At 40.9% G+C, this 9,798-nt stretch overlaps 1 pseudogene; it reads left to right on the top strand.

Moving 5' to 3' along the window:
- LOC116649666 overlaps window positions 1-9,526 on the top strand; it is a 24,228-nt pseudogene extending 14,702 nt beyond the window's left edge.
- Window positions 9,527-9,798: the final 272 nt, after the last annotated feature.

Here is a 9,798-nt window from a genome sequence, read left to right as displayed (position 1 = left end):
TGGATGGAACTGGAGGGTGTTATGCTGAGCGAAATAAGTCAATCAGAGAAAGACATGTATCATATGACCTCACTGATATGAGGAATTCTTAATCTCAGGAAACAAACTGAGGGTTGCTGGAGTGGTGGGGGGTGGGAGGGATGGGGTGACTGGGTGATAGACACTGGGGAGGGTATGTGCTATGGTGAGTGCTGTGAATTGTGCAAGACTGTTGAATCTCAGATCTGTACCTCTGAAACAAATAATGCAATATATGTTAAGAAAAAAAAAAGAAGAAGAAGATAGCAGGAGGGGAAGAATGAAGGGGGGGAAATCGGAGGGGGAGATGAACCATGAGAGATGATGGACTCTGAGAAACAAACTGAGGGTTCTAGAGGGGAGGGGGGTGGGAGGATGGGTTAGCCTGGTGATGGGTATTGAGGAGGGCACGTTCTGCATGGAGCACTGGGTGTTATGCACAAACAATGAATCATGGAACACTACATCAAAAACTCATGATGTAATGTATGGTGATTAATGTAACAATAAAAAATTAAAAAAGAAACATTTTGTTATATTTTATAACTGAAAAAAAACCCAAACCAGTTCTCCAGATGAACAGATCCAGTACCTCCGTGGTGGAGCAAATGTGGTAAAATGGGTGTGAGGTAACTGATCCCAGGGACTCTCTTCTTCCTGAGGTCGCGAGGCCGCCTCCGAATAATTGCAGGTATCACCGAGTTCACAAAAACTTGTTCACGATGGCTGCCGGTGTTTGAGACCAGGCAGCACAGTGCCTACGACCACCTCAGAGGAGTAAACTCTGACAGAGATCTATACAGGTTGTTTCCTTTCTCACATGGAACAATGTCCTATTGATTCATTAACGTCCCTTCACCAGACCTTCTGAAATCCATAATAAGTAACAGGTTATTAGATAAAAGTAATGGAGTAAGTCTGAAAATGGCATTTTCTCCAAAATTCAGAGATGTTTGTCCTCCCGAGGGATGGAAGTTTCTCATGTTGTGGTGTCCTCGCTCTTGGCATCCTGGACCATTAGTATTTGCTTATTAACCCTATCGGGGATTTCTATGGGGTCTAGACATATTACTTTAAGGATACTGCTCAAATCTAAAAGTGCTCTCCCAAATATTCATCTTCAACAGAGAAGACCTTTCCAGATTCTACAAATCCTACATACCATCTAGAGAAAGGGAGTATAGCTCGAGGGTACAAATGCAGTAATCAGGATGCAGGTGATTATTAGCTAATTCTATTCATGTAAAAGCATTTTCCGGGGAGACAGCAAAGACAAAAACAGGCTGAGGTCGTGATCTCAGAATCTTTTCCCTTTGGCCAGGGTGCTCAGCATAGCTCACCCCATTCTTTCTGAGCACTCCTATTGTAAATTCTACTTAGATTTAAAAGATTGGGGTGCAAATCTTGCCTCCACCAGCTAATTGTATAAATTTGGGGAAATGCCTTACACATCATTTTGTCTGTTTACTTATCTACATAATGGAGACGGTGGTGATAGAAGGTGCACGAGGGTTTGGAACTTCCTGAGTGTTCCGACACTAAACAAACATCTATTGTGATTGGTTCCAAGGAGGCAGGCTAACATATAGTTTGGGAGCATGGGATTTGGAGTGAGGCAGCCTGGCATGAGGCTTAACCTCAAGTGTTACTTCTCTAAATCTATGTTTCCCTTGCCTGTAAAGAGAGTGGTTTTAATGAGATAGGATAGTTCTAAGCACTAAATGACATAATCTAAAACCTCCTTTGCATTTCTTTCCGGGCAAGTTCAGTGGTTACACAATGCTGTGGAAAGACGAGAAGGAGGGAAGGTAGATGTAGCTTCCATTTGGTGTCACGGGCCCGCGTGTCCCGGCTACATTAGGCCCTCTCTGGGACAGCAGAGCTGCACGAAGATCCAGAACCCGTTCCCACGCAGTGTACTCCACACAGATGCCCCCTGTGAGATGTAGTGGCCCTGCTTTTCCTGCTCCCCCACACAATGTGACCAACCTTTAGCCAACTGATAGGTTGTAAAACTAGTTTTCCTGGCGTCTTGCCACCTAATCAGTTCTCACATGAGGTGTTGTTTTTTTTTTTTTTTTTTTCTGGGTCAGAGGATCATGAGTTCTTGGGTTCATTGTGGTCAGAGTCAACAGCCACCTATCAAGAAGTTGCTTCGCTCATGAGCTAATTCAGAATTTCTTCGGGAACTTCTCTCTCTTGCTGGGTAACAAACTCCAATATCTAAATCCACACAAATCTTCCATTTGCCTAACTTGAACAACTGAACACAGCTTAGTCAGGAATGCCCTAGGCTTACCAGGCTGTCAAACACTCTTAACTACACTGGGACTGTTTGGCATCTCTCACATCTGGAGCCCTGAAGTACGAAGCAAGTCATGTGACTGCCTAGTTTGGTCAAGGCGGCCCTTCCTAAGTTAGGCAATTGTTCCCATCGACAGCCCTCATGTTTCTGGTCTAGAAAAGAGATATGCTAACACTTCGCTATGTGCCTCTGACTATAAATGCTGGGCCCTGTTCTGAGCACATAATATGTCCTAATTCATTTAATATGGTGCTATCATATAAGGAAACCCAGGCACTGAGGGGTCAAGCAACCTGCTCCTAGTCACATAGCCCCCCTTCCCTAACCTGCTTTGCCTTTGTTCATACCATACTTGATTTTAGCAACCAGCCAGAGGAAAGGAAAAAAACCCACAGTAACATTTGTTTCTAATGAGTGCAGAGGACTATTTCTTTCTATTACTGAATTTATATAAAGAGTTTGATTCCAGCCATACCAAAGAGCTTTAAAAGATACACTAATTTCACAGTCATGTAATTCTGATTCTAAAAAAAAGTATATTTATTTTATTTATATTTTAATTTTTTTTCTTAAAAGTTGATTTATCTCAGGGTACCTGGATGGCTCAGTTGGTTAAGCATCCAACTCTTGGTTTCAGCTCAGGTCATGATCTCAGGGTGTTGAGACTGAGCCCCGCATCAGGTTCCACACTCAGTTGGGAGTCTGCCCCTCCCCCTGACTCCCTCTCTCTCTCCCTCTCAAATTAAATAAGTAAACTTTTTTTAAAAAGTTGCTTTATCTCTCATAATGTGATTTTTTTTTTTTTTAAGATTTAGCTTTATTTTTTTCTTGCATATCTATTCTGATTTGGTTTATTGGGACCTAAGCTGCTTATAATGGATGGGTACAAATTAAATGCTTCCAAAATATCTGATTGAAAATTTCACCCAGTCAATTGCTTTGTCACCTATTTTAATAACCTTGTTAAATCCCTGTTGGTTGGTTTGTTTTCAGAAAGAGATGTTCTTTAGGGTAGCAATGATTTTGGTCCTATTTAGATACTGTTTACTAGTACTTTACTAGTAAGGTACTTGGTAATACTTAATGAATGAAATAATTAATATGTACTTTTGATAATGCTATATTTATATCCATATCATTTAAGAATGCTCAACTTAACAACTGTCTATTTAAAAATTATCAGAAAAAAAATTATTAACCAGAATAAAATTTTCTTCATGGGCTAGCTACTAACCATTTCTTGTTACTGCCCATTCCCTTCTGTGCAAGTGGCAGGGTAGGGCAGGAAGACAGGGAGAAAAGGTGAGGTAGTTGCCTGCGGAAGGAAGACCCCTAAAGCCTTCGCTTTCAAACCTAGGAGACCCGAAGCCCCTTTTATGACAAATATTTTGTTATGCTCCTTTACTACCCTGAAATGAAATCCATAGAAAATATAGTCTGTAATACACAAAATTAAAACCACACACACACACACACACAGAATGCCTTAACTGCCATACAAAGGATAAATGAAAGAAATATACATCCAAGTATGGGAATACACAATGATAGCTATACTAAAAAGCACGATGAAGTGGTCAGATGCCTACACTGATTATGAGTATGCTGGAATTTAAGAGAGACAGGAAAATCTTCAACCTGATTCTTCTTTTTATATTTAACATTTTGAATAAAAACTAAAAAGGTATATTTAAATGTACACTTAGAACCACTACGAATCAAGAGCTATAAATGCAGAATGTTCTGTTGGTGACTCGGCTCCACCAGATGCTGCTGGTGACACACTCCTCAGAGGTGGTTACAAGTCTTGGTAAAGTTCTGAATGAAATAAAGCACGATCTTCCCTTGACTTACCTGGTAGTTATACCCCTGGAACACTGAATTTTATTAAAACGACACTACAAGTAATTTGTGCTTGTATGTAAAATAGACTTAGTTTCTAAGAAACAGAATTTTTCACCTGTAAATTTAAGGCAGGGCATTAAAAGTTGTGAGAGACGTTTGACAATACTTTCCCATTTTGGGGGGATGCCCTATGCATCGTAGGAGTTAATGTCCCTGGCTCACCACTATATTAAAAGGAAGTCGTGCCTCTAATCACTGGGACCACCAGAAACACCCCTGCAAATTTCCAAATGCCCCTAGTGGATAGAACCACCTCTTTTGAGAAGTACCGTCCTGGAGGTTTGTGATAAATTGGGATAAAAGGAACTTTTTCTTAATTCTTTCCAGAGAGTCGAATTCACTACAGTGGTTTCTTAACATACTGTTTCATAGAACTTTCAGTCCACTTTTTGCAAAATTTTTATTTGGGAAATCTTGTGGGAGCAACTGAATATAATACTGCAAGCTATGTTTGAGCCAACTCATCTGTAGGGCAATGCTATTCTCACCTTCATGCTAACTGAATAGCTTTCCATATCTTGGTAAATATAGTGATCTTTGCAAATTATCTCCTTTAAAATATGGGCTACTAGATTCTTGTTCTGTTCAGCACATTCTGATTCTTCAATTCCAGCCATGTTGAGTGACTGAGTGTGGATTTTGTAAATGGTTTTCTAATCCTTTGACTTGGCAGTTTTCCTCTGAAATCTGCGCACTCTTCATGATTACAAAATTGTTACCACTTGATAGCTGCTAAGTGGCGTCAGTGAAATGAGTTGTTTCTTTTGATCAAATCCATAGTTGATAAAAATGACCAATTACTACTAGGTTGTACAGGGAAACTAAGTTTAAAATGATCTTTCAGGGAGTGCCTGGGTGGCTCAGTTGGTTAAGCATCTGCCTTGGGCTCAGGTTATGATCCCCGGGTCCTGGGATCGGGTCCCGCATTGGGCTCCCTGCTCGGCGGGGAGTCGGCTTCTCTCTCTCTGCTGCTCCCCCTGGCTTGTGCTCACTCTCTCTCTCTCAAATAAGTAAATAAAATCTTAAAAAAATAAAATGATCTTTCAGACTATGTTACTATTTTTTAAAAAGATTTTATTTATTTATTTGGAGGGGGGGGATGAGGGGCAGAGGGAGAGGGAGAAACAGGCTTCCCGTTGAGCAGGGAGCCCAACGCAGGGCTCGATCCCAAGACCCTGCGATCATGACCTGAGCCGAAGGAAGATGCTTAACGGGCTGAGCCACCCAGGCACCCCCTGACTATGTTACTTTTCACTTTAGGAATGTGTCATAGAGTGTGAGCAGATAAAAACACGTTCACTGCTACTTCATTTTTGGCAAAGAAACACCTCAAGTCCTTGGAGTAAGAAGCCCATCGTCTCTGAAACAATGCAGCACAGCAAATTAACATAAACAGCCGAGTTCTTAGGTAGTCAGTATCTCTTCATTTCCTCAGGGTCTCCTAAGTAAGGAAATCACTGATCCTGGGCTTCAGAGCCCTAGACGGCTGACGCACGGTAGCTGCTGCCCCCTAGCGTACTGTTCCTTGTTACTGCAGACATTAGGTTGACAAATGCTTGGGAAATAAAGGTGCTTTGTCTACATGATGCAGGTAACCGAGAACTTTGTAGTATATCACTCTCTCGGAATGAATAGTTACAACACTTTTTTTGGCAATTACCTGAAGAAATAGTCATTTAAATGTTTTCCTGTTACTGCTTCAAGTTTTACTTTCTCCTCATCGTTTTCTGCTTTTCCTACCTCACGGCTGGGTACATAATTCACAGTGCTCACGCTAAATGAAAATGTGGGATCCTGGTTTAAAAATCAGGGAAAGGGTGCCGTTAAAGGTACTAAAGTATCTTCTTTCTTCTGCAATTTCTCTCTTGACTTGTTATGATGGTTTTTTATTTGCTATTGTCATTCTAAAATAAAGAAAAAATTAAAATTTTAATTACTAGCATGAATTTTATCTTTATCATTCATCTTTATATTGTGCAATGCAAATTGTAACTGCAACTATAAGAACAAATATAATTGTATTAAGTCCAAATATGACTTGCACTGAAATTACACAATGTATATCTTGTACTTCATGCATGCGTATGTATTTTGTTCTTCCCAGAGCGGTGGAAATACTGAACAAAAGTACTTCAGCTGTTTTTATGTCACTTCCTGATTCATGCACATTCAGGCAACACTCTCTGCCTTTGGCTTGCTGATGAGTAAATAAGGACTTAAAGAAAAAGGGACTATGGGTTGTCCTATCTTTCCTTTTTTTTTCTATGCCAAATATGCACAGTAAGTGGTTGGCTAAGTAACATGAGGAAGAAAGGATATGGCAGGTTTTCTTGGTCATTTGTGTTGCTTAGAACACCGTTGCCTTCTATCTGCATCAGGAGAAGTTATGATAAAAAAAAAAGGATGACCTCTTAGGGCTCTCAGGGCTCCCATTTACTCAGTCAGAGATGGAACGCACTTACCTTGTACCTGCTTTGAGTCTTGCTGAAGTGCCCCGCATCGTGGGCCCACTGGACTTCTGTATCCATGGGACACTGTGATGCCGTGTGTGGAGGGTGAGACAGGGAATAATGGAGATGCATGTGAGGGGATCCCCTCTGCTCACACGGACGCTCCGTTGTCCCAGCTGACGTCACTTACAAAACCCAAGTCCAAAACCAGAATTACTAAATATTTCATGACAGCGACAGCAGAGCATTAAAGCAAGCCCGGGGCCCTTCTGAGTGCAGGCGCCTAGATGACTGCACAGATTGCCCACCACGAATCTGGCCCTGTGTAACTTCCAATCGGTTCTGTTTGGCTTGTTTGGACTTCCATCAGTTCCGCATGGGAAGACATAATTTAGACTCTGGAAGAATGCGGAGGGACTTTTCTTAGTACACAACCACTGGCCAGCTCGCGGCAGGGACAGCGGAAATGGGATTCTGTGGTCGAGCCAGGTGCTGGGTAGCGGCCTCTGGAGCGCCGTGACTTGCACTCCGGTTTGTGTTCAGAGCCATAGTTTCAAAGTGAGGAGGAAGATTACCAACGTAGGACTCATGAGAGAATGTTCACCACGTCTAATGCGGGCAAAGTCTAAGAGACGAGAAGGATATTTGCCGTAAAGCAATCGGAAAAAGTTTTCCTGACTCCTCAGCCTAAACATGGGACAAGAGGCAAAATTACGTTCGCTTTTAAAACTTCGTCGTATTTGAAAAATAGACAAGTGCTAGGGTTTCTTCAGCTTATCCTTTCAAAAGGGGTAGCTAACTATGCCTTCAGGAGGACTGAATTTTAGTGGAAAATCTGGAAATGAATGTATCAAGGATTCAATCAAAGGCACGTGTTGCCTGAGTACCGTGCTTAGAGCACGTGCCCCGAGGGCAAACAGAAGGGGGGATCCAGAGGCAGAAGGCAGAGTTTCTGCCAACCAGGACCCAGCAGGAGCCACGAAATTATCAGAAAATGGTTTAAGGTCTATTTAAACAATTTTTACTAGTCTAGTAAGGAAATTTTATTTTACTCAATTTAGACAAAATTCTCTCATAGACATATCTCACTTTTCTTAAAGGGTATTTTGAATTTGATTTTTTTTTCTTGGTGGCCAACACAAATTGGCATTCACTTACTAGAATTTTAAAATTATTTCTTCTTCTCCTCTCTTTTTCCCCCTCCTCCAATAAATTTTCTTTTTCCTGTTTTCTTCCCTAGGTGTAGGCTTATCGGCTGAATTCCTTTGCTGAATGATGTGTGTATCTGTTTCCACCAGACCTTCTACTCTCCATTTCTTCATTTGCTGCCTCTGGTCTGGTAGAGACTGGAATACCAGCTAATGAAATTTGCATCCATGGAAAGCTCTTTATTCCTTTGTGGAGATCCACATTTCCAACTGGTATCATTCTCTTTCTGCCCAAAAGACTTCCTTTAACATTTCTTGTAGTGCAGGTCTTCTAGTGAAGAATACTTTCAACTTTATTTCACCTTTACCTTGAAAAATAATAATTATCTTCACAATCAGACAAGATATGAGATTTATTTTTGAATGTAGATGCCCCATGTTAAAGTGAGTTTTTATTCCATTGATCTTGTGGGCTTGACCAATTAGTCCACCACCATAGATAAATAGACTTGGCTAGATATGTATTTAGTTTTCCTACAAAGGAAGTTTTCTTACAATGGAAGATTCCATGGATTTTACTTCATTTCTGCTAGTCTTTATAAAGAAGTACAGTCCTGAGTCTTCTTTATAGAAAGCATTGTATAATTGAACTTTTTTTTTAAAGATTTTATTTATTTATTTGTCAGAGAGAGTGAGCACAAGTGGGGGAGAGAGGCAGAGGGAGAAGCAGGCTCCCCACTGAGCAAGCAGCTCCATGTGGGACTCGATCCCAGGACCCCAGGATCATGACCTGAGCCAAAGGCAGACGCTTAACCAACTGAGACACCCAGGTGTCCCTGTATAAGTGAACTTTAAATCAACACCACAGACCTATAAGAGTTAGAATGAGTCTTAGAATCATGGAGCCCAATCCCTGTCCCAAGTCCACAAACACAATTTTTTTTATTTTACAGATAAGAAAGCTTAGGCAATTTGTAAGAGTTAAGTTCATTTGCCACATGTACACAACAGAAGCCATATTTTTTGTATGAAGATCGTGTTCCTCTGCTCTAGATTATTTCTCCACATTAGCAGATTTTCAGTATGATATCCTGGAAGTCAGTTCTGGGAGCCAGCAGGAATGGTGCGGGGTAGGGAGCAGCACATTAACTTCCAGGCATGCAGGGACACTTTTTCTTAGTCTTAGTTTACAAGGTCCAGGGTTTGTCCGTCTTTGTATTTGTAGCACCTAGCGGAATGCCTGACTCATAGTAGGTACTCAATAAATGTTTTTATTGTCGGATGATCAAGATCATTAACTATTATCCCTGGCTAAAAGACTGATGCTGGAAACTGAAGAATCTGCAGAGTGAAGAAACATCTAAGTTAAAAATAACTTGGAGCTTCCAGCGACAGCGACGCAAGATGGCAGCCACCACGGGCTCGGACAATTTATGAAAACCGAATATACAGCCTTAAAATAGAATGTGGACCTAAATACCCAGAAGCACCCCCCCTTTGTAAGATTTGTAACAAAAATTAATATGAATGGAGTTAATAGTTCTAATGGAGTGGTGGACCCAAGAGCCATATCAGTGCTAACAAAATGGCAGAATTTATATAGCATCAAAGTTGTCCTGCAAGAGCTCCGGCGCCTAATGATGTCTAAAGAAAACATGAAACTCCCTCAGCCGCCCGAAGGACAGTGTTACAGCAATTAATCAAAAGAGAAACCACAGGCCCTCCCCCCTCCCCCCCATTCGATTTAAAAAGCATTTTCCACAGTAGTACATTTTCTAGATACGTCTTGTAGACATCAAAGTACTGGAAAGGAAGCTCACATTCAAAGGCAATTTATCTTAAGATACTGTAAATGACACTAATTTTTTGTCCATTTGAAATATATAAGTTGTGCTATAACAAAAAAAAATAATTTGGAAAGGGAAGAGTGAAAGAAAACAATCTTTTTTTTTTAAATTTTAAAAACATGGCC

Source organism: Phoca vitulina, unplaced genomic scaffold, assembly GCF_004348235.1.
Source record: "Phoca vitulina isolate PV1807 unplaced genomic scaffold, GSC_HSeal_1.0 scaffold49, whole genome shotgun sequence".
NCBI lineage: Eukaryota > Metazoa > Chordata > Mammalia > Carnivora > Phocidae > Phoca > Phoca vitulina.
Note: the sequence above shows the minus strand (reverse complement) of the source record. Positions and strands in the feature narration are given on the sequence as shown.